The 25,148-nt window shown below is 41.9% G+C and overlaps 1 protein-coding gene across 11 annotated transcripts in view; it reads left to right on the top strand.

Annotated features, from left to right (window-relative positions):
- The first annotated feature begins 15,965 nt into the window (after nucleotides 1-15,965).
- The window catches only part of Prrc2c (proline rich coiled-coil 2C), a 69,631-nt gene continuing 60,448 nt past the window's right edge, over nucleotides 15,966-25,148 (top strand). For all 11 annotated transcript variants that reach the window (XM_021176192.3, XM_021176135.3, XM_029483388.2 and 8 more), the window contains exon 1: nucleotides 15,966-16,183. The gene's annotated coding sequence lies outside the window, so the exon portion shown is untranslated. The remainder of the gene's footprint in view (nucleotides 16,184-25,148) is intronic.

The raw sequence follows: 25,148 nt of genomic DNA, 5'->3' as shown, positions 1-25,148 counted from the left end.
AGCTGGAGTCACACACAGGAAGATGTAAGCTACCTAGTGAATCATTGTTGGGAACCAAAAGAGTCTTCTACAAAAGCCAGAACTGCTCTTGACAGCTAAGCCATCATTTGGGCCAAATGGGTTATTTTTATAGCAAAATCAAGACACTTGCATTTTACCTAAAAACATTTCTATAATTACCTCTGAGAGACAAAGATATTTTTTTAAACAACACTCCCACATAAGCTTTGTCATACTTTGTAAAATTAAGGGCAAATCTTTACAATCTGTCAATGTCTAGACCTAGAGAAACATAAAATTATATATTCATTAATGAATCAAGTTTTCAAATTATAATCTTTCAGTAAAGCTAAGAATTCTAAAAAAAAAAAAAAAAGACAAAAAGAAGAGTATTTCAAAACTAAACTTTTCAACCTCCTTTTTTCTTCTGTTGTTCTGCAAATATAAATCTGGGTACTCAAAGTCCAGAGAATAAAAATAGGTTGTGAATCAAAACCATTAATCATGTCCTGTTATTTTTAGTTATTTGTCTCTTCCTGATATTTTAACTCTGCATCGGCTCAATATATTTCATCATATTTTTTTTTCTGGGGAAAAGTGTTTTTTGCATCAATCATGGAAAATTTTAACCAAAAAGAAAAGAAATTAATCTAAATCTGAAGCTGAATGAGTTGTCAGAGCCACATCCACTCTTTTGCTGGGGTGATTACTTCGTCATTGAAATTGCTATGTCAACTGTCCTAAAAGTCACTTGAGGTGGTGAATGCCTCTAATCCCAGCACTTACAAGGTGCAGGATTGAAGGTTAGAGATTCAGTGTTATCCTCTGGCACATAACAAGTTTGAGGCCAGTCTTAGTGAAATGGGATTATGCCTAAAACGAAAAAAAAAAAAAATCTGTCCCACATCAACTATGATTTAAGAATCTTCCATAGAGTTTGTATAAAATCCTGTCCAAACAAAACAAAACAAAAACAAAAACAAAAAACCCTACAACACCTAGAAATGTAAAACTCACAAAATATAAAACACCGAACAACAGATAGTGTCCCCCTCCTTGTGAAAACAAAAGACTAATGGGAAATGGAAAGAACTATTGGCCTTTGGATGAACTTAGGAAGGAAAGTATCGGTGTTTTTCTTTCCATTTGAATGTTTAGAAAGACTCCTCTATACTTAATAGGTGCACAATAATATTTGTTAACTAGGGAGGAGAGGGAAATGGTTCAGTGGATAAAGGACTTGCTGTGCAGGTGGTATGAGAACCAGAGGTCAGATCCTTAGCACCTACAAAAATGTTGGATGAGTATCATGGCCACTTTTAATCCCAGAATTCATGAAGTGGAGAAAAGGAGTTCCCCAAACAAGATGGCTTGCTGTATTGTTGAATTAGTGTAAGCTAGGTGAAGAAAGAAAAAAAAAGCCTCAAACTGGCCCCTCCTCTCACTGAATGCAGCACTCTGGAGAGCCAGCCCCATTTGCCACTGGCAGCACTTGAGAGAGTGGATAGCAGTCCTGAGCCTTGCCCAGGCAAGACAGTGGAGCTGTCCCTGATGGCAGGTGGGGTTGGGGTTAGCAATCCCCAAGGGTATGAGTGTGAGAGAATTAACCCTACAACTCATTTGCCGTGGGGTGACATAGGTGGAGAGGTGGTACCCCCAACCCTTTACCACCTCTGAGAGTCAGGAAAGCTGCCCACAGGGTCCTGAGCGCAGGAGAGCTAGTCCTGCCCCTCACTAGTGCAGCATTCACGAGAGAAAGCCCTGCCTCTCTCGTAGGCTTCCCAGTAGGGCTGGTCCTGGTTGAGGGGGCCACAGGTGAGCCAGCTCTGAAGATGAGAGCAAGGAAGAGCTGGTCCCACCACTCATCTGCCATGAGGTGGCATGGATACAAGGGTGAAGTCCTTCCTCTATCACCCTTCACCACCTGCGGCAGAAGGGAGAGCTGATAATGAGGTCGTAAGAGCAGGTAAGCTGGCCCTATCCCTCACTAACTGCAGCCCTTGGGAGAATGAGCTTTGCACCTCACCTGGGCAGCACACTGGAGCTGGCTCTGGAGGCTTGGGTGTGAGTAAGCAGGCCCTGAGGGCCTCGATGGAGCAGTGCTATATAGCCTGCCCTAGTGGTGCAGATAAGGAAGAGGTGGTGCGCTGACCAGCTCAGCTACCACCCAGACCCAGATCCAGGGTTCTAAGATGGCCCACCCCGAAATCTACATCATCTGCAAACAGTTGGGATGCATGAAGGGACCAGTCCTGCTGTTCCAAAGATGCAAGATCTCCATGACACAGAGCAACAATAGGATAACTAGGAAGAGTCCCAGTGATGGTCCAATATGGATGGTGTCACAGAAGGTCTTGAACCAGACCAATGACTCACTGCAATGAACACTTGCAAGTGAAGATGTGCGGACAGAGTGATAGACTGTGAGACACACTGTGACACACCACAGCTTCCACGATGAGATGTTTTCTAGCTTTGTTTTTCTCTATGCTCGCTCTCTCTCTCTCTCTCTCTCTCTCTCCTCCCCCCACCGCAACCCCCCCTCGTGTGTGTGTGTGTGTGTGTGTGTGTGTTTTATTTGGTGGGGAGGGAAGTTGCAAGGGCAAAGGGCAGATCTAAGGGGACAAGGAGATGAGTGGGACTGGGATGTATGAGGCGACACTTACAATCAGTAGAAAGTTTTTAAAAATCATGCCTCAACACATACGATAGAGAACAGCTGAAAAAGTTATCCAGCATTAGCCATGTGCACACAATTGCATGCACATGTGCCCCTGCACATTCACACATGTACACATTTGTAACATATACACATATTCATACAAAAAATAAATATACTTGTTGATTGGATTTAACATTGGAACTAAATTTTTCAACAGAAAAAAATAAGTTTTCAGTTATGCAAAATGCAATTAATATTTGCTATTCCACATTCTGGAACTCAGGAAGGAAGCAATTCTTATACAGTTTTTTGATCTGTATTTGTTCATTTCCTGCTGTTACAAATGTGTACGTTTGTGTTCTGAATTTCTTAGCCCACTTACTATCACTGTGACAAAATATCTGAAAGAAATGTCATAAGGAAAGAGAGGCTCACTTTGGGTCACAGTTTGAGCAAGTTCAGTTAGCAAACCACTCTTGGTTTTATGGTAAGACAGCATGCTATGACCAGAGCCACTTCAGAAAAGATGCTTACCTCTTGGTAACCAGAAAAAATGAAAAAGAACGGAAAAAAAGAAGAGGAGAAGGAGAAGGAGGAGAAAGAGCCGCACCCAAAATCTAAAGGCTTCTTTGAAGAGCATGTCCCCAATAACCTAACCCCTTTCCACTAGGTCCTGCCTCATAAAGGTTCTGTTACCTACCAATACCAACCACCACCTATTGGTAGATTTAACTAACACCTGTGCCTCTAGGAGACAGAGCCAGTTTATCACAGGATTCATGCTGCACTTATGATCTCATGAGCAAAGTCATCTTGTATCCTCCACCACAGCTGTCCTTTCAAGGAAGCCAGAGAACTGTTTACAAGGAAGTTTAAGAATTTTCTTTATAGAGAGGTATATGGTTTGTGTCAATGAGGTCTTGATTTTCTAGCCAGACAGACTATTTGGCACATCTCTCTAAACCAATTCTATTTCATCCTTTCTTGGCCAGAACCTCACTAGATCTAAGCAGGCTTTATGCCATCATGTATGCTTCCAATGGCAAACCAGCATACATACAAACACATTTTGTCAGCCCATATATTTTTCTATTGGTACAATTTTACTGCCATCGGCAGTAGTATGAATAAAAATCCCACTGGGACCTCCCTTTAGATAGCATTTTGCAGGAGGATGATGTGAACAGATATATTTATGTGTGTCATCATCAGAAGTTTTTTGATGCATTTCTCTCTATGGCGTCCCAACAAATGCAGCTTAACTACACAATGTAAGGTGGACCAATATATGTGTGTTGTTAGCAAAGAATCTTTTATCATGTGTTCTTTCATGTGTTTGCTTTAGCAGAGCATCCTTTCTCTTGTGTCTGCTTCAGCAAAATGTTCCCTCATGATTCTGCCTTAGTTTTTCACCTATGTCCACTTCAGGAAAACACTCCTTCATGGGTTTGCCCAGCAAAACATCATCCAACACAGCTGACTCTCCAAAGAACCCTTAAAGTTTCCACTTCAGTAATCCTATATAAATGTTTGATGAATGAGTACATAAACGTGTCAAAACCGGAAACTAACAACTCAATAAACACTGACCACACCCAAGATCTGACCCAGATGGAAGTTCACTCAACTCCATCTATGTAGCCTCACTCCAATGTCCCCCTGAACATTTCTCTGCTCAGAAATGGTGTGTGTGTGTGGGGGGGGGGGGGGGTTCTTGTAAAATGTTTTGCTTTATGCATTTCTTGGCTTATAAAGGAAGAAGACTACCATCATAAACCCTGGCCCCACAGAAATGCCTACTACAATTCAACATAATTCTATAAGTATTAAGTAAGAGGCTACTGGCCAAGAAGGCTACAGCACATTGAGTCCTTGGGGAGGGGGAGGGGATGGACACCAAGAACAACATGGATAACAAGAGGAGTAAATGGAAGCACGGACCTCATCAGTCAGGTGCTAACCAGAGACCTTACCCATAATCATCCGCCAACTAACCTCCTCCGCTTTAACCAATCAAGCAGTTTCTTTCTTTTACTTGTTCCAACAAACTTTATAAAGGATTTCCTGCTGTGCCTCCTCTGAGGCACGATGATCCACTGTGGTCAGGTGTTGCTTGGCTCATGAATCACTGAGCAGTCAATTAAGCTTGTTAAAAAAACGTCATGTGCCTGTTTGGGTTTGTTTTTGTTTTTTTTAACAAGTGTAAGTAAGGAAAAGCCCATTTACTCTGTGATTCATCTATCCCACTTCTTTTTGTTTGTTTGTTTGTTGTTTGTTTTTTGTTTTTTTGTTTTGGTTTTTTGGTTTGGGGGGGTTGTTTGTTTTTTCGAGACAGGGTTTCTCTGTATCGCCCTGGCTGTCCTAGAACTCACTCTGTAGACCAGGTTGGCCTTGAACTCAGAAATCCACCTGCCTCTGCCTCCCAAGTGCTGGGATTAAAGGCGTGTTCCACCACGCCCGGCTTCTATCCCACTTCTCTGTGCATATCAAAATCAAATGAAATCAAACCAAAGAGATCCTTGTGCTACCATGTATACTGAAGCACGTTCCCAACTGCTAAGACACGGAGCCAATCTTTCTGCCCATCAAGGGGCAGGTGGATAAAGAATAGGATGCACACATAATCATGAACATTTAATGTTATTCATCCATAAAGAAAGGTGAAACCCTGTCACCTGACACAAGATGATTGGAACTGATGTTAGGATGTGGAGTCAAATAGACCGGACATGAAAAGGCAAAAATTGCATGTTCTCTCTTGTGTGTGCAAGCTAAAAAATTATTGCCCCAGATGTAGGAAACTTATTACTGAAAGTTGGTAAAACATATATGCCTGAGGTGGTGTCACACTCCTATGATATGTAGGAGGTAGAGAAGGATTCTGAATTCTAGATCACTCTGAGTTACACAACAAGTCTCCTTCTTTAAAAGAAGAAGAAGAAATAATGGAAGGAGGTAAGAGATTACACTGAGTAAAAGGACCAGGTCTGGGTGTTGCACAACACAGACACATTGATTAGAGTTCAAAATAACCTGCTGTGTACTTGATGAAGAGCTACAAGAGAGCAAGGCACCACACAAGGAACTGACGGGGGGAGGGAAACACTAATTACCAGATCTGAGCAGGGAACACTCAATTGTGTTGAAATTCTACAGAGAGCCCAGTTAAAGTAAAATTAATACACGTTAATAAAATTATTATTTACAAAAATAATAATATACCACTGACAGAAACATTCGTCATCCTGAGTGTGGTGCCAGTTACACAGGTACACACACATGACAAGATCTATCAGTGGTAATCCTACTGGTCCAGAATAAGACCACTACCACAATTTAAAACCAAATTTGAAGCAAGCTTTAGTTAAATACTGGTCAGGTGGATGGACTCTAGTCAGGTCTGTACCAGGGTTCCCAGGAAAATGGCAGTTTGCAGGGCCTTAAAAAGGCAAACCCCACAATTCCATGTATTTCCCTTGAGGGACAATGAGGGTCAAGCATACATCCTGATGTATTTCCTACATATGTATTTCCTCCTGCCCACATGTGATCAAGCACATCCAATGGAGTTTGGGAAAACAAACATGTTTAGGGAAGTGAAAATAAGTGGCTTGTTATTTCATAAACAACAGCTTCCAGGATTTCAGGAAGCATCTGTCCTTGGGCAAGGAGCTTACAGGCCAGAATCATTTTTGTTTCATCATTCTCCTAGGCACAGTAATTAAAACTTAAAACATAACTTTGGCACTCACACTGGATGAAGACAGAGATTACAAGAGTCTTGCATCTATCTCAGGACCGAGGACATAGCTCATGAATATTATATACTTCTTGAGTGGATATTGAATGGGAATATGCTATATAGCATGTGCTTGTATAGTTTGAGTTTGAGGCCAGCATGGGCTACAGGAAACCACACCTAAAGAAAAATGATCTAATTATTTTCTTTTCCCTTTTCTCTTCTCTTTCTTCCTTTGACCCCACACATTCTACCATTGAGGTACATGCCAGCCCTTTAAATCACTCTGAGAGAGGATTTTGTTAAAGTTGCCCAAGCTAGCCTTAAACTTAGAATCCTCCTGTCTCCACCTTCTGGGTCTGTAGGATCACAGGTGTATATCACCAAACTGGGCTTACATAATTTTTTATTATGCATCTCAATTAATCCACAAAACTTAATAAAATTACAAGGAAAAGGCTCTTTCAAATAAAGGTAAAGATGGAAAGGCAAGCCCAGAGCCACCCTAGTTGCTTTAGGTGACAGGCCATGGTGACTTGGATCACAGTCACTGTGAGTGGAAGAGAAAAGCAAAGACCTATTAACTGCGTGTGGAGAATACTCCATATGGAGGAGAGAATGGAATCTGGGGGTTTTCCCAGATTTCTGGTAGGAACAAATTATGTAGATGGTGCTACTGCAGGTTGAGTTGCTAGGAAACAAAACTATGCACGTGGTGCTTTGGAGAACACCAGCCTAAGGAGAGAAAAAGCAGCAGACTTAGGCTGAGAAGCTGACCTGGCAGCCAATGGCAGCCCATGTGGGACTCTGGAATGTGGAACGAAGGCAGGCTGTGGGGATATCTGATGAGGTGACATGGCCAGACCTCTACAGCTCCACACCAACCAACAGGAAAATCAGCTCCGTTTAAACGATGCCATCCTTCAAACAGGGCTCAGAGCCCAGAGCCATCCTCAGCCTGCACTCCCAATAGCTAACAAAACAAAACATTTCTGCTCAGCAGAAGACCTCTCTGCAGCACACCCCACTGCTCCTGTGGCTGGCAGCTCTCTCATCCACACACAGAAAACTCCTTCCTCGGATCAATAACAATTGTATATTCTATAAACTCACAAGCATCAGCCAAGTAGTATAGGGGTTTGTTAGGAATGCCTGACCTGCAACAGAGTATTAGTTACTTCTCTCTGCTGTGACAAAAGCCGTTGGTAGGAACAACTAAAGGGAGGCTGCATTGGTTTAGGTTCAGAGTTGGGGCTTGCGGTCCCCTGGAGGCATAAATTTTCCAAAACTGATTTTAATAAGGATTGAACCTCTTCTCCAGCCCACCACCCAGGAAAGGTAGTGGAAGAGAAAAGTTATTAGGGCACAGGGGAAGTAGATCTGTTTAGAAATAGTTCTTTGGGGGAGCAAGTCCAACCTTCATTGTCAGGATATCAGCAGCTCAGTCCCATAGCAAACATCAAATACAAATCAGCAGCCGCAGTTCAGTCCTGAAGAAGCCACAAGGCTCTCCAACCAGCCCAGGGCTGAGGAAGTGGCAAGAAGCCACAGGAACCTCACAAGAAGTTCTTTGGTGAGTTTCTTCTCTCTGGCGTCACCACTTGTGGAGCTCGGCAAACACAATGTAAGGTAAACCAATATATGTGTGTCATTAGTAAAGAATATTGAGGTGGAGCAAAGCAAACCAGTGCTCAAGATCCCACTATCTGTGGGGTTTTATATATATATATATATATATATATATATATATATATATATATACACTCCTTCATCTCCCATCCTTTCACACGTCAGCTATAGCAAAACATCTTTCCACCTGTGTCTGCTTCAAGGAAATGTCAACTGACTTTCCAAAGAAACCAGGAGTTTCCTCTTCAGTCCATCATGGCAGAGAAGGACTGATGAAGATGCTCTAAATGATAAGGGAAATATAGAGCAGAGATTGATTATTCACGTGGTGGCCCAACCAGGAACCAGAGAGTACACAGGAAGGATCATGGAGCAACCTACTGTTCAGGACCTGCCATCAGTAACCTACTCAAAATTTCCAAACTGTCCTCCAAACATAGTGGGCCCCGCTGGAGACCAAGGGTTCAATTTTAGGAAGGGGACATTCCAATCTACAAAGGAATTGTATTGTATTATATTGTATTGTATTGAAATAGTTTTTTTTTCATACAATATATTCTGATTATGGTTAGCTCTCCTGTCCTGGCTAGTTGACATAAGCTAGAGGGAACCTCAATTGAGAAAATGCCTCCATAAGATCCAACTGTAAGGCATTTTCTTAATGGGGGAGGGCCCAGCCCATTGTAGGTGGATTCACCCCTGAGCTGGTAGTCTTGGGTTCTATAAGAAAGCAGGCTGAGTGGGTCATGGGAAGCAGGCCAGTAAGCAGCGCCCCTCCAAGACCACTGTATCAGCTCCTGCCTCCAGGTTCCTGCCCTGTTTGAGTCCTATCATGACTTCCTTCAGTGATGAATATAGGTATGAAAGTCTAAGCCAAATAAACCCAGTCTTCTCCCAGTTGCTTTGGTCATGGCGGTCATCAAAGCAATAGTAAGCCTAACTGAAACACCTTCCCCAACTCCTCCCAGATCCTCCTTACAGTTCCATCCACCCAAGCCCATATCCTTCCTTCCTCTCAGAAAATAAGCAAGAATCTGATAGCAGTAGTAATAAAAAAAATAAAAACATGCCGGGCAGTGGTGGTGCGCGCCTTTAATCCCAGCACTTGGGAGGCAGAGGCAGGTGGATTTCTGAGCTCGAGGCCAGCCTGGTCTACAGAGTGAGTTCCAGGACAGCCAGGGCTACACAGAGAAACCCTGTCTCAAAAAACAAAACAAACAAACAAACAAACAAAAAAGAAAAGAAAAACAAACCAGAACAGGACAAAGGGGGGGGGGCACACATACAGACACAGAGACACACATCTACGCACACAGAAATCTCATAAAACCTAAAACTGGAAACCATAATATATAAGCAGAAGACTTGTAAAGTTAAAAAAAAATGCCCATACAAAGCATGAGACAAAAACCTCCAAAAATACATTGAGTTCATTTTGTGTTAGCCATCCTCCATGGGGCATGGGGCATGGGGCCTGCTTTTAAGTGTGGCAAGTATACACAGCAAGACTCCATTGGAGATAACTAATTTTTCCTTTTTGAGCAGTTATCAATTAGTGTTAGATTCTAGGTTAGGGGTGGGTTATGGGTATGGGTTGGGTAGGTATCAGGGTTAAATGTAAAGTAATGTGTAGCATTATTTTACTAGTTGCCACATTGAGATCTCCACATTAAAAGCTTCATACAGGGACCAGTGTGACAGCTTGGTAGGTAAAGGCACTTGTCATGTGAACCTGGCAACCTGAGTGTGGTTTCCAGATCCTGCAGTGGAAAGAAAGAATCGACTCCTTCTGACTCTCCCGAGTGTGCAATGATGCATGATGTCCTAAGAGTGCCTGTATGCATGCAGTACACATGTACAACAAGTGCATACTTTCTGTAAGTTTCATATAACCATACTGACTACTGGAACAACGAGCTCCAGTTGAGTGCAATTTACCCAGGGTACTGAATACCTGCAAAGCTTTTTAGTGTTCTTTCTCCCTACTCCAGGTTTCTCCTCTTTCTTCCAGGACTATGTGCCACAGGAAGTTAACAGTGGCACTGTGCTGAGCACTGAACTAATTCCCATTCGAAGCAATTATCTCAATGGGACTCTAATCAACTCGAAGAAGTACTTCTGAAACAGCCATTTAATTAACCCCAGCAGAAATAAGAATGGAGAATACAAAGAAACTGATAAACAAGGACTAAGCTAGGCATGGGCTCCAGACTGTGGCACAGGAAAATTCCCTCTTCCACAAGAATCGCTCAAAATGCCTGGTTGCCATGGAGCAAAAAACTAAGATTTGAAACTGGGTAGCTTCACTTGTGTACTGAATGTACAATGGGTTGGACAGAAAATAAATAAAGGGTCCTTATACTTTGAAAAATGCTAGAAGCAACAGCCAGGCTTGTAATTTCAGAAATAATTGAGTACATTTGTCAGCATTATCTCAAATCTCTATTTTCCGGCCTAAAAATATTTAAAAAGCATTTTCCTGTATCTCCAATTACCACCACTTACACTCCGTTTTAACTGTTTTCTCTTCTGCATTTGCTGCCCCTGAATCACTTCTTAGAGATCTTTCCCCCTCTGATCCCAGCCTCTCGCTGTGACTCACTTCCTGGCTCAGGTGAACTCATTCAAGAATGCTTAAGGCAAAACTGGGACCCAAGTCTTCTCTGTCGTCCATCTCCCTTCCTCCTCCCTCCCCTTACTGCTCCAGCCCTGAGTAACATCCCTGATAATGTTCTCTGCTCTCTAACTGCGTTGAACCCTCTTGACTTGGCTCACCACACCACTCTAAGAACTTAGATTCTCTCAGCTTAAATGTTATGAATACGTAGAGTGGACAGTGTAAATCACAATTACTCCAAAATGCATTAGCACATGACGTGACAAAATATAACCAAAATGTATCTTTTATTCAATTATAAAAAGTTTTTTTAGCTAATTAATAATAGATTGCCAAATAAAAATATTATCTTATGCTAGATATAATGTAAATGTTTATATGTTAAATATATTGTAATATTTCACATAAAGCATATGAGTTGGCAAAAGGCAGTTTCTTTTTGCACTGTATCTTATTGAGTGTGTGAGCATGTGTGTGTGTATGTGTGTGTGTGTGTGTGTATGTGTGTGAGTGTATTTATGCACCAATGTGCCACATGTGCTCTGGGTACTCTTGGTTCACAAGATCCCTAAAAGTTCACACCAAGGTGTATGAGCTGTCTGATACGGATGCTAGAAACATAACTTGGGTTCACTGGAGGTGAAGCAAGAACCCATGAGCCATCTCTCCAGCCCCAGAGGTGGTTCCTCGAAGCAATGACAATATTGTTCTTGTCTTCGTTTACAGACTTGGAAAATCTGTAGTTATTAGTAAAGTAAGGCTACATCTTTACATAGAGCTTGATTATTATGGCTTTCATTATATCCAATCCATCACGTCTCACAGTCTTACTAAGTATGAGACATCTTGGTTTTGTTTGTTTGATGAAGCTGAGTCTTTCTATAGAGCCCAAGCTGGCCTCCAACTTTCAGCCCTCCTTCCTGTCTCATTTTCCAAGTTTCCACGTGCCGGGCTTCCAGCTCGTTGTGTTATTTATTTGTTTGCTTGTTTGTTTGAGTTGGTGTTTCACTAGATGACCTTAGCTGGGACTTGTTATGCTAAGGCTGGGTTTGAATGCACAGAGATCCACCTGGTCCTGCCTCCAGAGTGCTTGGTAAAGGGGTGCCTTACCACTCTCAGCCTTGCTGATTGTTTTATTCGTAACCTAATGTCTCATACATTTTTGGTGCCTCCAGCTTTCTGGAATCAAACAAAGATAAAGTAAACATTTTAATTAAGTAAAATTTATTTATTTTTGTTTTTTGATGTAGGGTCTCTCTATGTAGTCCTGGCTGTCCTGGAACTCGATCTGTAGGACAAGCTGGCTTCAAACTCAATAGAGAGTCCTCACCTGCCTCTGTCTATCAAGTGCCATTAAAGTTTATGCCACCACACCCAGGTAAGTAAATATTTTATTTTTAAAAATCATTAGTAAATACCACTGAACAATCATTAAAAAAAAAAAGATTATATTGTTTGGGGTGTCAATTTGTTTTCAATTAAAAACTAGTTTGCCAGATTCCATACCACCAACTGCAAATCTAATGATAGACTAAAATTATTGTTTAAAAAGCCACAAGTTTTTTTTTAATTTTCCATGAAACATTTTTGTTGTGTCAAATATATCTACAGTTGTTGAGGTGTTTGGAGCTGCACAAGCAACTTAAGGCTAAGTAAAGTTGTTTATTTATTTTTATGTGTATATACGTACTTATGTGGTATGTGTATATCTATATACATGCGTATGTGGTATGTGTATATGGATGTTCACATGCATGGACATGTGCATAAGTGTGTGGCATGGATGTAAAGGTGTGATATTGACATCAGAGTCCTCAATAGTTCTCTAATTGAACCAGAGCACACAGATATGGCTAGCCTAGTCAGCCAGCTTGGCTTTGGATCCCTGTGGATATCGTCTGAGTGTTGGGAATTACAGGTGGCTGCCATGCCTACCTGACGGTTATATGGTGTTTTATTTAGGGTTTCCACTGCTGTGAAGAGACACCATGGCCAAGGCAAGTCTTCTAAAGGCAAACATTTAATTGGGACTGGCTTATAGTTTCAGCGGTTTAATCCGTTATCATCATAGCTGGAAGCATCATAACATGCAGGCAGATACGGGGCTGGAGAAGGAGCTCAGAGCTCTGCATCTTGATTTGAAGGCAATTAGGAGACACTCTCTTCCACAGGCAGTCATGACGGGGATCTCCTCTGCACTAGATGAAGCTTGAACATAGACCCTCAAAGCCCTCCTACACAGTGACCCATTTCCCCCAACAAGCCATACGTCCTAATAGTGCCACTTCCATGGGACAAGCATATTCAAACCACCACATACGGGTTGTGGGGATCCAAATTCCAGTTCTAACCCTTGCACACCAAGTGCTTTACCCACTAAGTCATTAGGTCAGTGCAAAAAGTGTTTAAAAAGTAACAATTTTATTACATTGCATTTCTTTATTGTGTAGAGGTTCCTGACATTTGCACCCGTGGAAAGGAGATGATAACTTGTGGGAACTTGTTCTCCACCGTGAGTCCTGGGGATTGAACTCAGGCTATCAGGCTTGGTGGCATGCATCTTTACTCATTGAACCATCTCACCAGCACCAAAAGTAGTATTTGGCTTTGGGCATGAAACTAACACGTGGAGATTTTAGTTAAGAGTCTTCCTCCTCCCACCACCAAAAGAAATGAGAAATAAGGAAAATAAAACTGCCCTCTGAGAGTTAAACTTTAAGATCGCATACAGTGAGTACCAGTAGAAATAAGTAAACTTACCTTTAAAGCACACACTGACCTGACTCCACCGTGATTTGATTTTTATTGAAAGAACATTGCTAAGAGGTAGCTATGGAAACAGAGGAAGGAACACACAGGGGCACTTCAGGGCAGGTAGCCATCCAAGTGCTGTCAAGGAGAAAAGAAGCCTGAATCAAAAGCACAGCAGGATGTCCCTGCTATATTGGCAATCAATGTAGAAAACTGCAACCACTAGAAACTCAATATTTATTTCAACTTTTGAAACAAAACCATCCTCTTGTGGAACCAGATAAGTCAAGAAATGTCCTCGTATATAACTACTTGTTCTGAACCTCTGCTCACCAAGCATCTTCTGACCCCTTTGGTTTCTTATAGAAAATGCTGTATCTTAGCCAGGAGCGGTGCCCATGCCTTGCATCCCAGTATTCAGGAGGAAAAAATAGGCAGATATCTGGCTAATCCTGGGCAAGGGTCCATGCCTTTAATCTCAGCATTGGAGGAGGAGGACCGAAATGGGTGGATCAAGACCAACCTGGTCTACCTGGTCTACATAGTGAGTTCCAGAACAGCCAGAGCTACATAGTGAGACCATGGCGGGGGGGGGGAGGGGGGTCTCACCAGCTCTGCAGTTTTGAGCATGGATGTATACAAGTCACAGTTTGTGATGGCTATTTTGGGTTATCAACTTGACTACTATCTGGAATTAACTAAACCCACAAATGTGGGGGACTTGACTGTGAGGATTTGTTTGTTTGCTTGCTTAATTTGAAGTGGCAAGATCCACTTCTTTCCTTTTTTCTTTTTTGTTGCAGAGTTTCTCTGTGTAGCCCCAACTGTCCTGGAACTCACTCTGTAGACCAGGCTGGCCTTGAATTCAGAAATCTGCCTGCCTCTACCTCCCAAGCGCTGGGATTAAAGGCGTGTGCCACCACTGCCCAGTGGAAGATCGACTTCTAATCTGTATCTTTGAGCTTAGAAAACATACCTTTAATCAGAATCTTTTAAGGTGGGAAGACTCACCTCTAATCTGGGCTATGCCTTCAGCTGGAAGCCTATCCTATATATAAGGACATTGAAGAAGGTAGCTTTTGCTATTTGTCTTCTAGCTGTTTCCTCACTAACAAGAGTCCATTTCTTCACGGGAATTAAAGTCTTCTTCGGGATTCCAGTATGTATTGAAAACCAACTGAGAAATCTAGCCTTGTAGACTGAAAAACCTATTGAATTCTTGGACCTTCTGTTCATTGGCAGCCATTGTTGGATTAGCTATACCAGAGTCCGTAAGTCATTCTAACAAAATCTCTTTCTATATATACATAGAGATTCATTCTATAAATTCTGTTACTCTAGAGAACCCTAATGCACAACTCTTAGAAACTCATGAATTAATATTCTGTTTGTACATGTCAGTCTCATAACCAGGTAGATGTCAGCATATTTGATTGTTGGAGGTGTCCTGCATTGCTCAAGAAAGATACTTCAATTCCAGGATACAGAAGACTGGTTCTAATGGATTGTGGGAAAATAACCAAGGTGTTTTCTTGGTGAAAAAACAGGCCTCTCTCTGTCCTGTTCTATCAATCAGCAAACTGTGTCTCATTTTAGAAGGTCTCTGAAGGGGCTAAGGGTTATAGTTCAGTTGGATAGCATTTGCCTAACATATTGAAGGCAAGCCCCAGATTCGAGCCCCAGTAATGCAAAGCAAACAAAATCTAAAACAAATGATCACAAATGTCAGTCGGGGAAGAAGTTACTTGTGGTTACTGCGCTGTTATTTTATTCACTTTGGGTACTGCCTTGTCTCTACTGTACACTTACCTAGTAAACATCTGCATGAGTGACTTTTTTTTTTTTTTTTTTTTTTGGCTTTTCGAGACACGGTTTTTCTGTGTAGCCATGGCTGTCCTGGAACTCACTTTGTAGACCAGGCTGGCCTCGAACTCAGAAATCCACCTGCCTCTGCCTCCCAAGTGCTGGTATTAAAGGCGTGCGCCACCACCGCCCGGCCTGCATGAGTGACTCTTAACTGTTAGTTTTCTCTGTTAGGTAGTTGTTCCAAGAGGTAAACATTGCCAGAGGAGTCTGAAATAAACAGTGCCTTATTTTACACCAAAATTACAAATACCGAAGGTGGTCTCAGCAAAGCACGCCAGTCGCTATTGTCCCTAACACTTGGATTATTTTTTTCACTCCGAGGTAACTAAATTGCCACACCAAGGCCCCTTACTTTGCGCCCCCCCACCACCACCACCACCACCACCGTAAGACCATTCGGTCAAAGCGCAGGTTGTAAACGTGTATGTCCCTCCATCAGTTGTTGTCAATGCACGGAGACAAACTAAGTCTTGATTCCTCACGGAGGGCTCAAGGTTTTGGGAGTCTTCCCAGTTGAAAAAGCTTTGTCTCCGAGATCGCTCTGCTCGACGAGCTCCCTCCTTCCAGTAGGAGGTAGCGTTACCCTCCGCCGCAGTCGGGAGGCGGCGGAGGCTGTCACGTGACCCCGCAGCCTCAACCCCACCCCACCCCCGTCTTGCGGAGATTTGCCTTACGTACGCAACGTCATGACGTAGCACGTAGGGGCTGGCTAGCCGCCATCTTGCTTCTTTTTCTCGCTCGCTCTCACCCTCTCAGGAGGTAGCGAAAGTGCTTTGGCGGTTTGTACGGCGGTGGCTCGGGCTTTCGGGACCGAGCGGCCCTGTGGACGGTCTCTCGAGGCAATCTCCCCTCCCCTGCCCCTGATCCGTCCCGGGCGAGCCCCTTGGAAGCGCGCAGACTTGGTTCTCAACCCTGGCGGGTAAGGAGAGCGAGGGCGTCCGGACCGTGAAGAGGCCCGATGGAGGAGGGAGGGAAGGCACGGCCGCTGGAGCCAGGCCTGGGGGCCCACGGCGACTCTCCCTGGGCTCCCGGCGTCGTGCTGTCCGCGGAGATCCGGAGCGGGGCTCGTCGCCCATGTGCGCGGCGGGGCGGCCCTGCGGTGGCCGAGGGAGCCTCCGCCCGCGCGGGGCCTGCGCGCGCCGTTTTTCCACGGCGTGGAGGACGGTGCCCGTGGCGGCTCCGAGCGCTCTTAGTGCCTGCGGATGCTCCTGTGGTGATGGCTGGCGTTTGCAGCCAGCGGTGTGTAGTCCAAGGCGGTCGTAGAGGCTCTACCGGGACCCAGGACCAACGAACCCCACTTCCGCTGGGGACAAGCTGAACAACTTCTTGGAGAATTTGAGTAGTCTTTTCCTCCCGCTAGGCCGCTCCAGCCCCGCATTTGTGGGAATACGGCTCGGCTGCTGCCTGATTTTCAGAGAGAGCGTTTAGTATCACTGGTTGCTAGAGTAGAGACCCTAGTTAAGACCGAAGAAAAATAGCATGGGAGCCAGTGAGGACTCTTGCTTGATTTTTGCATATAAGGACCGCTCTGATCTCTTTAAAGGGATGTATATTTGTTTGAAGTGTGTTCAAGATCTTTGGGGTGGGGGGATCCAACTTGCCTAGTAATTCCTGACTCTTAAAACTACCCGGATTTCCGCATTGGCTGGTCTTCAACCTCGGTTCATAAATTCATACCCCAGCAGGATACTTAGAATTGTACAGTAGGCGGCCCTCCTGTTAGGGTTTCTCTTTGGGAATGCACCAGAAGAATCGGAAGATGCTTGCTTCATCGAGTGCTCAGTAGTCAATTCCCGCTAATAGACGTTACAGAGAGGGTGGTATGAAGCGGCCACCACGTATGACCTCTAGCATTTTTTAAAAGTAGATTTAAGCTTCCATGTTGGTTATTAAGATGCTGCTTTGGCTGGAGCCATTTTTAGGTGTGTGTCACAGATGCACTGCAGCATCTTTTCTGGCTGGCCCCAAATGCGTTGATTCTCCAAAAATTAGAAATAGATTGAGTTTGCATATAGTAAAGAAGTTTTTATATGATTTTTCTGGGATCAATTTGTCAAAATAAGTTGTTGGGTTTTGGGGGGTTGGTCTGTAGATGTGTGTGAATGAATACATAGAATGCTGGCTGATCTCTCATTACTTAACCTCTAACAGTATGCTCTCAAGACCTTTATATACATTATCCTTTTTGATCCTAGTCTTTGAGGAAGGAGCTCTTATACTTGGTTTACAGATGAGGACAAGATATTTGAGAGATCGAAGTAATTTGATCAAGGTCACAAATTTGTAGTGGTACTGTAGTCAAAGCCATACTTTCTAAACCCAGAGGGGATGCTCTGAACTATCAAAAGTGTTCATTTGGTCTTGTACATTTATAATTGTTGCTAAAATAAGGCACATTTTTAACTGGTACTTTTTCTTTAGCTTGCATTGGGTGTTTGAACATTGTTACATGTGAAGGTTAAAATGCTGCCAGATGTAAACGTGGGCTATATCTGTTTGATGTCATAGGAAGACTAGGGGAAGACAGAGATGGGCTTGAGGCCAGCCTAGGCTGCTTAGTGAGACCCCTGGTGAATGTTCAGTTTCTTTTTGTTTTTGAGAAATGATTGTGAGACCATCCCTTCATTTATAAACTAAAGATGATATCAGTACCTCTCAGGCTTGCTGTAGAATTTAAGACTGAGTGATGCTCTTGTTACTGTGGTTAGTGCATAGTAAAAGGACAGCTAAAGATGAAGGGAAAGCAGGAGAGTACTGGAAGAAGAAACTAGTGTTCAAGCAGTATAATCTGTTCTCAGAGTATCCTAAGTCTTTGGATCTGTAAGTAGTGTCTTTTTCCTCTTCCACTTCTCTTTACATTTACATACTGCGCTTTATTTCATAAGACTTTCTCCTTTGTGCTCTGTATAGTAAATAACCCTGGCATCAGTTCTAGCTCAGAATGAAGTGCAGAATTTCTTCAATGTCTGTGAATATAATACTGTTTCCTTGAGTTTGTGCACTGCCCTCAAACCACCACTTCCAGTTATTAGTTAGCTAGGTGGTAGCTTTTTATGTAATTTATGTCATTCTGATATCTTTTAAGAGTTCATCACTGATAAAATGCAAAAGAAGTCAATTACATACATGTTTAGGAAACTGAATCCTCTTGTATGGGGGGATGTTTGTTTTGAGACAAAGGCTCTGGCCTCAAACTCAAGAGATCCTCCTGTCTCAGACTCCTGGGTGCTGAGATTAAAGGTGAGTGCTACCATGCCCAGCAGAAAGCATCCTACAGTGAAAGCAGCCTGCAGTTAATATCCAAGTTCTGACCAAAACACTGACTTCAGAAAAGCAGGACTTGTTTGTTGCCTTAGAGTGGAGTGACACAGTGATTATGTGTTAATTGTTGCTAAGAACTCTGAGTTAATGTTACTTTCCCGAGTCACAGCACTTTTAGGTCAGTGATGTATCAATCAGAGCTTCTTTGTGGCTTTAAGAATTCTTTAGAGAGTCACTTGTGTTTTCCTTTTAGAGCTAACTATAAACTTGTCTTTGTACCACTTACCATTTTATTCTAGAGTTTAGCAGCAGGACAGTCATGTTTAGGAGCCTGTGTCTATTTGCTAGAAGAGCCAGTGAAATGAGGTTATTACTGAAGTTCAACAAACAACTTTTGTTTCATTGGCAGATATTGGCATATATTACCTAGGATACTAAAACTATTACTGCCAGTGTATTGGATTCATCCTTAGAGGCACTACTGGATGCTGAATATTAAAGAAAGGCCCAACTAGCATATATAGAGAGCATTGCTTGTATTTTTAAAAACTGTTATCCAGGAAGCCAGGTCATGGAAGCTATCTTTAATCCTAACACTGAGGCAGAGGCAGGCTGAACTGTATGAGTTCAAGGACAGCCAGGGCTATAGACACAAAGAAGCCCTGTCTCACAAAACTGCTATCTAGGAATTTTTCCCAGTTAGTCTTCCTTTCCTGGGCCTTTTCCATGGTTCTCTCACTTAGCTTATATGGTGGGTGTCATAGTTTGTTTACATTGAGTGGTTAGAAATACCAAAGTTTGCATCCTCAAATAAGGTTAAGTGAGCCAGTACTCTTTGTGAGGCTGATTTGCATCACATTTTTCTGGTTTTATTTGAGACTGGTTCTAACTGGCTTAGAAGTCATTGTGTAGACTAGGCTGCCCTCGAACTCACATATTGGCCTACTACCTCTGCCTCCCCAGAGCTGGAATTAATGGCTTGTGGCCCCATAGCTGGCTTAATTTTCAGAGGCATGTGGCTTTGTTTCTTATTACCAAGATAGTCTTGAAGAATGGTTAGAGTTACCAAGAGCAGGAGGCAGAACTCTCTTGAGTTCCAGGCTTCCCAGGACTGCATTAATAAGGTGTGTGTTAGTGGGAGTTGCCATAGAACCAGAGAGAGCTTTTGTGTGGCACCCATGAGGCTTAGGTTTAGTCCCTAATACTGCCCTTCACACCACAGAAAGCTTTTTTATAATTTTAGGATTAATACCTGAGGATGAAAATAAAGTCATGTGATAAACTAGAGAAAAGTTGGCATAGAAAAAATCCACTCACAGAAAAATATATCATGTCTGGTTAATTACAATAAAGGAAGACATTATGGCTAGGAGATAAAAATTGTGGGGCAGAAAAAGTGACTCAGTGGGTTAGTGTGCTTGCTGTGAAAGCAAGAGAACCTGGGTTCAAATCTTCAGCACTCATGAACATCCATTGCTACACTGGCCTGTAACCCAGAGTCGCCTGCTCCCAGTTCAGTGAGAGACTGTCTCAAAAACAAGGTAGAGAGTCTTAGAAGACTCCTGACAGTTTCTGGTCTCTGAATATAGGCACATCCACACAAATATCAATAATTGTAATTTTCTTACTGTGTGTGTGTTTGTGTGTGTTCCTAAGTTTTACGCCATAGCTCAGAGCTTGGCCTCAAACTCCTTGGCCTCAACCTCCCTGGTGCTAACATTACGGGCATTAGCAGTCATCCTTGGCTGAGGTTTTTGAGTGTTGTGTTTGAGGCAGAGGTTCATTATAATCCACATCCTCCTGCCTCAGCTTTCCAAGTACTGGGGTTACAGGTGTGTTCCAGAGTTAGGGTTAGTCAGTCTTGCACATGCTTGACAACTATTCTACCTTCAAGCTATATCCTAATTCCTATTCCTTTTTAATAATTGTTGAGGACTCTACCCAGCCCTAGGATAAGACTGTTTGGGGAGGTGGGGCACTACTGTAAACTTTAGAGGAGGATTCTTACAACACTAGAAAACTCTTGAGTTGATTGTTATGATTACCTGGCTAGTAAGTTTTGGCTTTGTCTTCAACCCATGTGTTAATACTTTATTTCCCCATTTCCACGCCCTGACCCCACCTGTGTCTCTTTGTGTATTCAAGTTGCTTCAGATTTGTCACCCTTTTAAACCTCAGGCTTCAGAGTACTGGAATTACAGGTGAATTTACTTTTAATTAAGTAAATTTGAAATTAAAATGTACTGATTATTATTTGGTGATAAGTTTTTTAACCATCTAATATGTTTTAAAATAAACATGTAAACTCTTAAATTCTAATCTGTGGACCACTTCAAATTAGCATTCTACCAGTCTGTCTTTCCATCCATTGGAAATAACTGCTATAAAAAATGAGTGGTGGATAAGATCAAGCAGCAGTTGCAGGTAATGAAGGCCAAAAGTGGTTAAAAGCCTAGAATGGAATAGATTAATGAAACAGGAAAAGACAGCGGTGCAGAAAAGGATGTCAACTAGTCCTAACAGGTACTTGACAATTGTACTAGGATGTCAACAAGAGAATTACGAGAGTGATTAAGCAAAGCTGCTACAGAAATGGGGCAGAAGGGCATAATATAACATAGTATGATTACTAAAGTTCAGTGTAAGAAACATTTCTTAAATCTGTGGTAAACAGCCTCTGACTGAGGTGACATATCCTAGGTGACCCCAAAAGACTTTAAGTCAAGTACTGGGGGTGGAAGGTTAAGAGGCAAGGTGGTGAGAAGAAGTAATGAAACCTTGAGTTTCAGGTGCTTCAATACTTGAACTCTGAACTGTAAGTATTTGAACTTAGGTTTAGTTCTTTTCAGTTTGTATCAGCTGTCAAGTTCAGGTCTGGTCTCTTGGCTTTATAAAGAGACCATTAAATGTGTTCTCTATCCTTTGAACTTAATATTCTGTGGTACCACGTGTCATCAGTCTTGCCTTTATTTATTTGCCTATTTATTTTGGGGATTTGGAGGCATGTCTCTCTGTAGCCATGGCTGTCCTGGAATTCACTGTGTTGACCAGGCTGGCCTCAGTCTCACAGAGATCAGCATGCCTCTTGTCTGCTGGGATCAAAGGTAGGGGCTACTGTGTCTAGCTTTAGGCATATTTAAAGTACAATCATGGAAGATTAGGTTAAAAACATCACTCTGGCAGACAGGCGGGTGGTGCTCTGTGAGTTTAAGGCCAGACAGGTCTTCAGAGAATTCCAGTTCAGGTATGGCATACATATTGTGAGATCCCATCTCAAACAAGTCACTAAATTTTGAGTCTGAAGAAAAGAGATAGTAAATTCAGTCTTCCTCTTTCCAGCTGGTAATTTATAAGTACAGGACTGCTGTTGTGGTTCTGTGGTCAGTGCACTACACAAAGGTACTAGGATGAAAAAGATAACAAGAATTAAGTGTAGCCCATCTTTCAGTTATGTGATCTTTTAAAGATACCAGCTTCTGGCTGATAGAACTCTAGTTATTTCCAGAAAGATACATTTTCCTATTTATTCAGAGGCTTTGTAGAGGCCTTTAGAACATCAGGAACAGGCTGGAAAGATGGATCAGTGGCTAAGAACACTTGTGCTTTTACCAAGGCACCAGGTTTGATTCTCAGCATCCACATGGTGGCTCACAACTGTCTATAACTCCAGTTCCATTTTTAATGCATATTAAAGATGTATATTAAGGCCAGGCAGAGGCTGGCCTATGAATTTGAGGACAGCCAGGGCACAGAGAAACCTTGTCTCTAAGAAACCAAAACACCCCCCACTCCAAAAATAAGATGGATATTATAACTTACTAAATACTTTTAGTATAAATGAAAAATGATGTGTTAAATACTATGTAAGAGCATTTTAAGAGTTATTATTTAGCTAAGTAGTCACGGCACATCTTTAATCTCGGCACTCAAGAGGCAGAGGTAGGCAAATTTCTGTTTGAAGCCAGCCTTGTCTTTCTTAGTGAGTTCCAGGACAATACTGAGAAACCTTGTCTGAAAAACAAAAGCAGAAAGAGTCCTTATTTAATACAGTTTTATCTTCAAACATTTTATTTGAATTCAAGTTTTGAGTTTTTTCAAAATATGGCTATTGTATGGTAGTCTAATTCAAGAGTCTGCTTTGAGAATTTAAATTTTTTAGATCAAATCAAAGAAGCGTAGTATGGGAGGTCTAGAATACCTGTTGAAAGTTAGGAAAGTGGATCATACAAATATTAGTTTAAAAGTGGGGAAAGAAAGCTGAATGCTTCTTCATGCCGGGGAGAGAGTGAGTCTCTGCTGGCCTCAGGTCATCCTGGGCTACTTAATAAGTGACTTTCTCTTAAAACAAAAGTCAAAGAGCATTTCTGGTCAGGTTGTAGAAAGACAAAACATCTTCCAAGGCAGGAGGAGTATTCTGACACTTTGAAGATGAAAAAGGAAGATGTCATGTAATATGTATGGCAAATTTGAACATGGAAAGAATGAAAGAAAGTGTAAGGGAGGAATGCACACACTCTTTAAGGTTTGAAGATCAACATTTCAATGATATTGGAAGAGTTACTAATTTAGGGGAAGGATGCTATCCTTAAAATTTCAGCCCCTACTTTAACCCTTTGGTTATGTGGAAGATGGAGAAGGAGGATGCGCATTGTAAAATAATTCTTTTTCCTCATAGCTTTCAACATTTTGGCCCTCCCTTTACTGAGGTCATCTCTCACTGATCTCATCAGTTCAATCTTGTTTGACTGGCCAGAAAGCCCCAGGGAGCCTCCTGTCTGTCTCCTCAACACTGGCATTGAGGTGCTCCACCTCACCCCCACCTCTGCATCCCAGTCCTCATATTCTCATTCATGTTTGCAAAGTCCATTTTCCCACCATGCTTTCTCTCTCCAGCTCTAGGACAGGGCTTTTTAACCTTTCCACATGTCTGTCTGTCTGTCTGTCTGTCTGTCTCTCTCTCTCTCTCTCTCTCTCTCTGTTTCTCTGTCTGTCTGTCTGTGGTCCAGGCATATGAAATATACAAATTAAGTATTTAGTGATTATGGATTTATTTTAATACAGTTCTTTTCGTATTTTACTTTTTAAAGATTAAAAACTTTACAGATGATTGGGGTTTTTTTTTTGCATAAATAAGTTTTGTTTAAGTGTTTGATTTGCCGAATGTAAAAATCTTAAACATTTTTCAAAGATTGACTGGTACAGCGCAGAGAATGACACTTTGCATGTCAGAAGTATGTTAAGGACTGTCTTAGAAATTTGTAGGAATTGTATTGTAAACTGGAATGAGCTTGACAAAGCCATCAACTTGAGAAGCAATTTTAAAATCGAGCAGTATAGCATAATACAGTCTGAAAGTAAACTAATTAGATACATCCTGAGGAATATTGTTTTCCATAATTAAACCATTACATTTCTATACTAAAACAAAAAACGCTATATATACAGTAAAACACTGAAATTCATAGCACACAGGCTTCACCAGTATTAACCAAGGTGTTACAGGCTGCATTGTGGCATGGCATAAGGGTATACCCTGTGAAGTTGTCCACACATGGTTGAGTGTTTCCAGAAATGCTTTGGATTCATTGTAGGATTGCAAATTCAGAAGCCCTTTACTGTTAACTACATTTTATGTTATGACCCACATAAGAAGCTGATTCTTTCAGCAGTGGTTTGTTTGGTTTGACTTTTGTACTAAAGATTTACTAGCTAGATTGTTTTTCTAATTATGAAGGGTTTTCTCTGTCCTGGAAACATAATTCCCTTGTTCTGTTTGAGTTGTGGTCTCATAATCCAGGTTGGGCTTCAACGCTTGATACCCCTGCTTCCATCTTATAAGTGCTAGGATTATAGGCATGTACCACCATACCCAGCAATGTTGTTTCCAGTTATGACCTGACAGTTATTTGTATTACACCTTGTTTTTTAAGAATGATAGTTTTTAATATTTTAGAGGCCATCAACATATTAGCTTTGCTATTATAGAAAAAATGTAATTTAAAACCATTTGATGTTTTCTATACAGAGAAATGAACCCTTGAGATGGTGGACAGGGCAGTTGCTCTGATCTGATCACTGCATACTATGTGTGTATATTTTATATATATCTCACATATTAGTGAGTTGCGACATCATGCCTCAAGTATATATTTGTGTTAATTAAAATGTGTAAAATTGTAGGATATCAATTACTATTGGGTGCAATGGGAGTAAGACCTTAGAAGGTGGGCAGTATAATAGCTTGCTTTTTTACTTGGCAGCCACCTGTGATTGAGAGGTTGTGATTGGAGGTAGCCATAGTCAATCTTTAAATAAGATGTATATGGTAAGGTATTTCCATATCCCAAACTGGAAGTACCATAATAACATTAAAACTTTATTCCACTACCATCATTTCTTTTCAGAGCTCTTTTTTCTAAGAAGCTGGTAGATTGTTTTTATGTGAGTTATATATATGTCACTCCTGGATATCCCCCTCCCCTCACCCCCACAGACACACAATGAAGAAAGTCAGGGGAAAAGGAAAAGGTGCCCAGCATATAGGCATAGGTAGGGAGAATTCATTTTGCTTGTTTCCTGGATTCCCCTTTGTAGAAACAAGCACAATAGCAAATGCTGTGCTT

The sequence above is a fragment of the Mus caroli genome, unplaced genomic scaffold, assembly GCF_978045245.1.
Source record: "Mus caroli unplaced genomic scaffold, Mus_caroli_1 scaffold_1, whole genome shotgun sequence".
In the NCBI taxonomy this organism is placed as follows: domain Eukaryota; kingdom Metazoa; phylum Chordata; class Mammalia; order Rodentia; family Muridae; genus Mus; species Mus caroli.
Note: the sequence above shows the minus strand (reverse complement) of the source record. Positions and strands in the feature narration are given on the sequence as shown.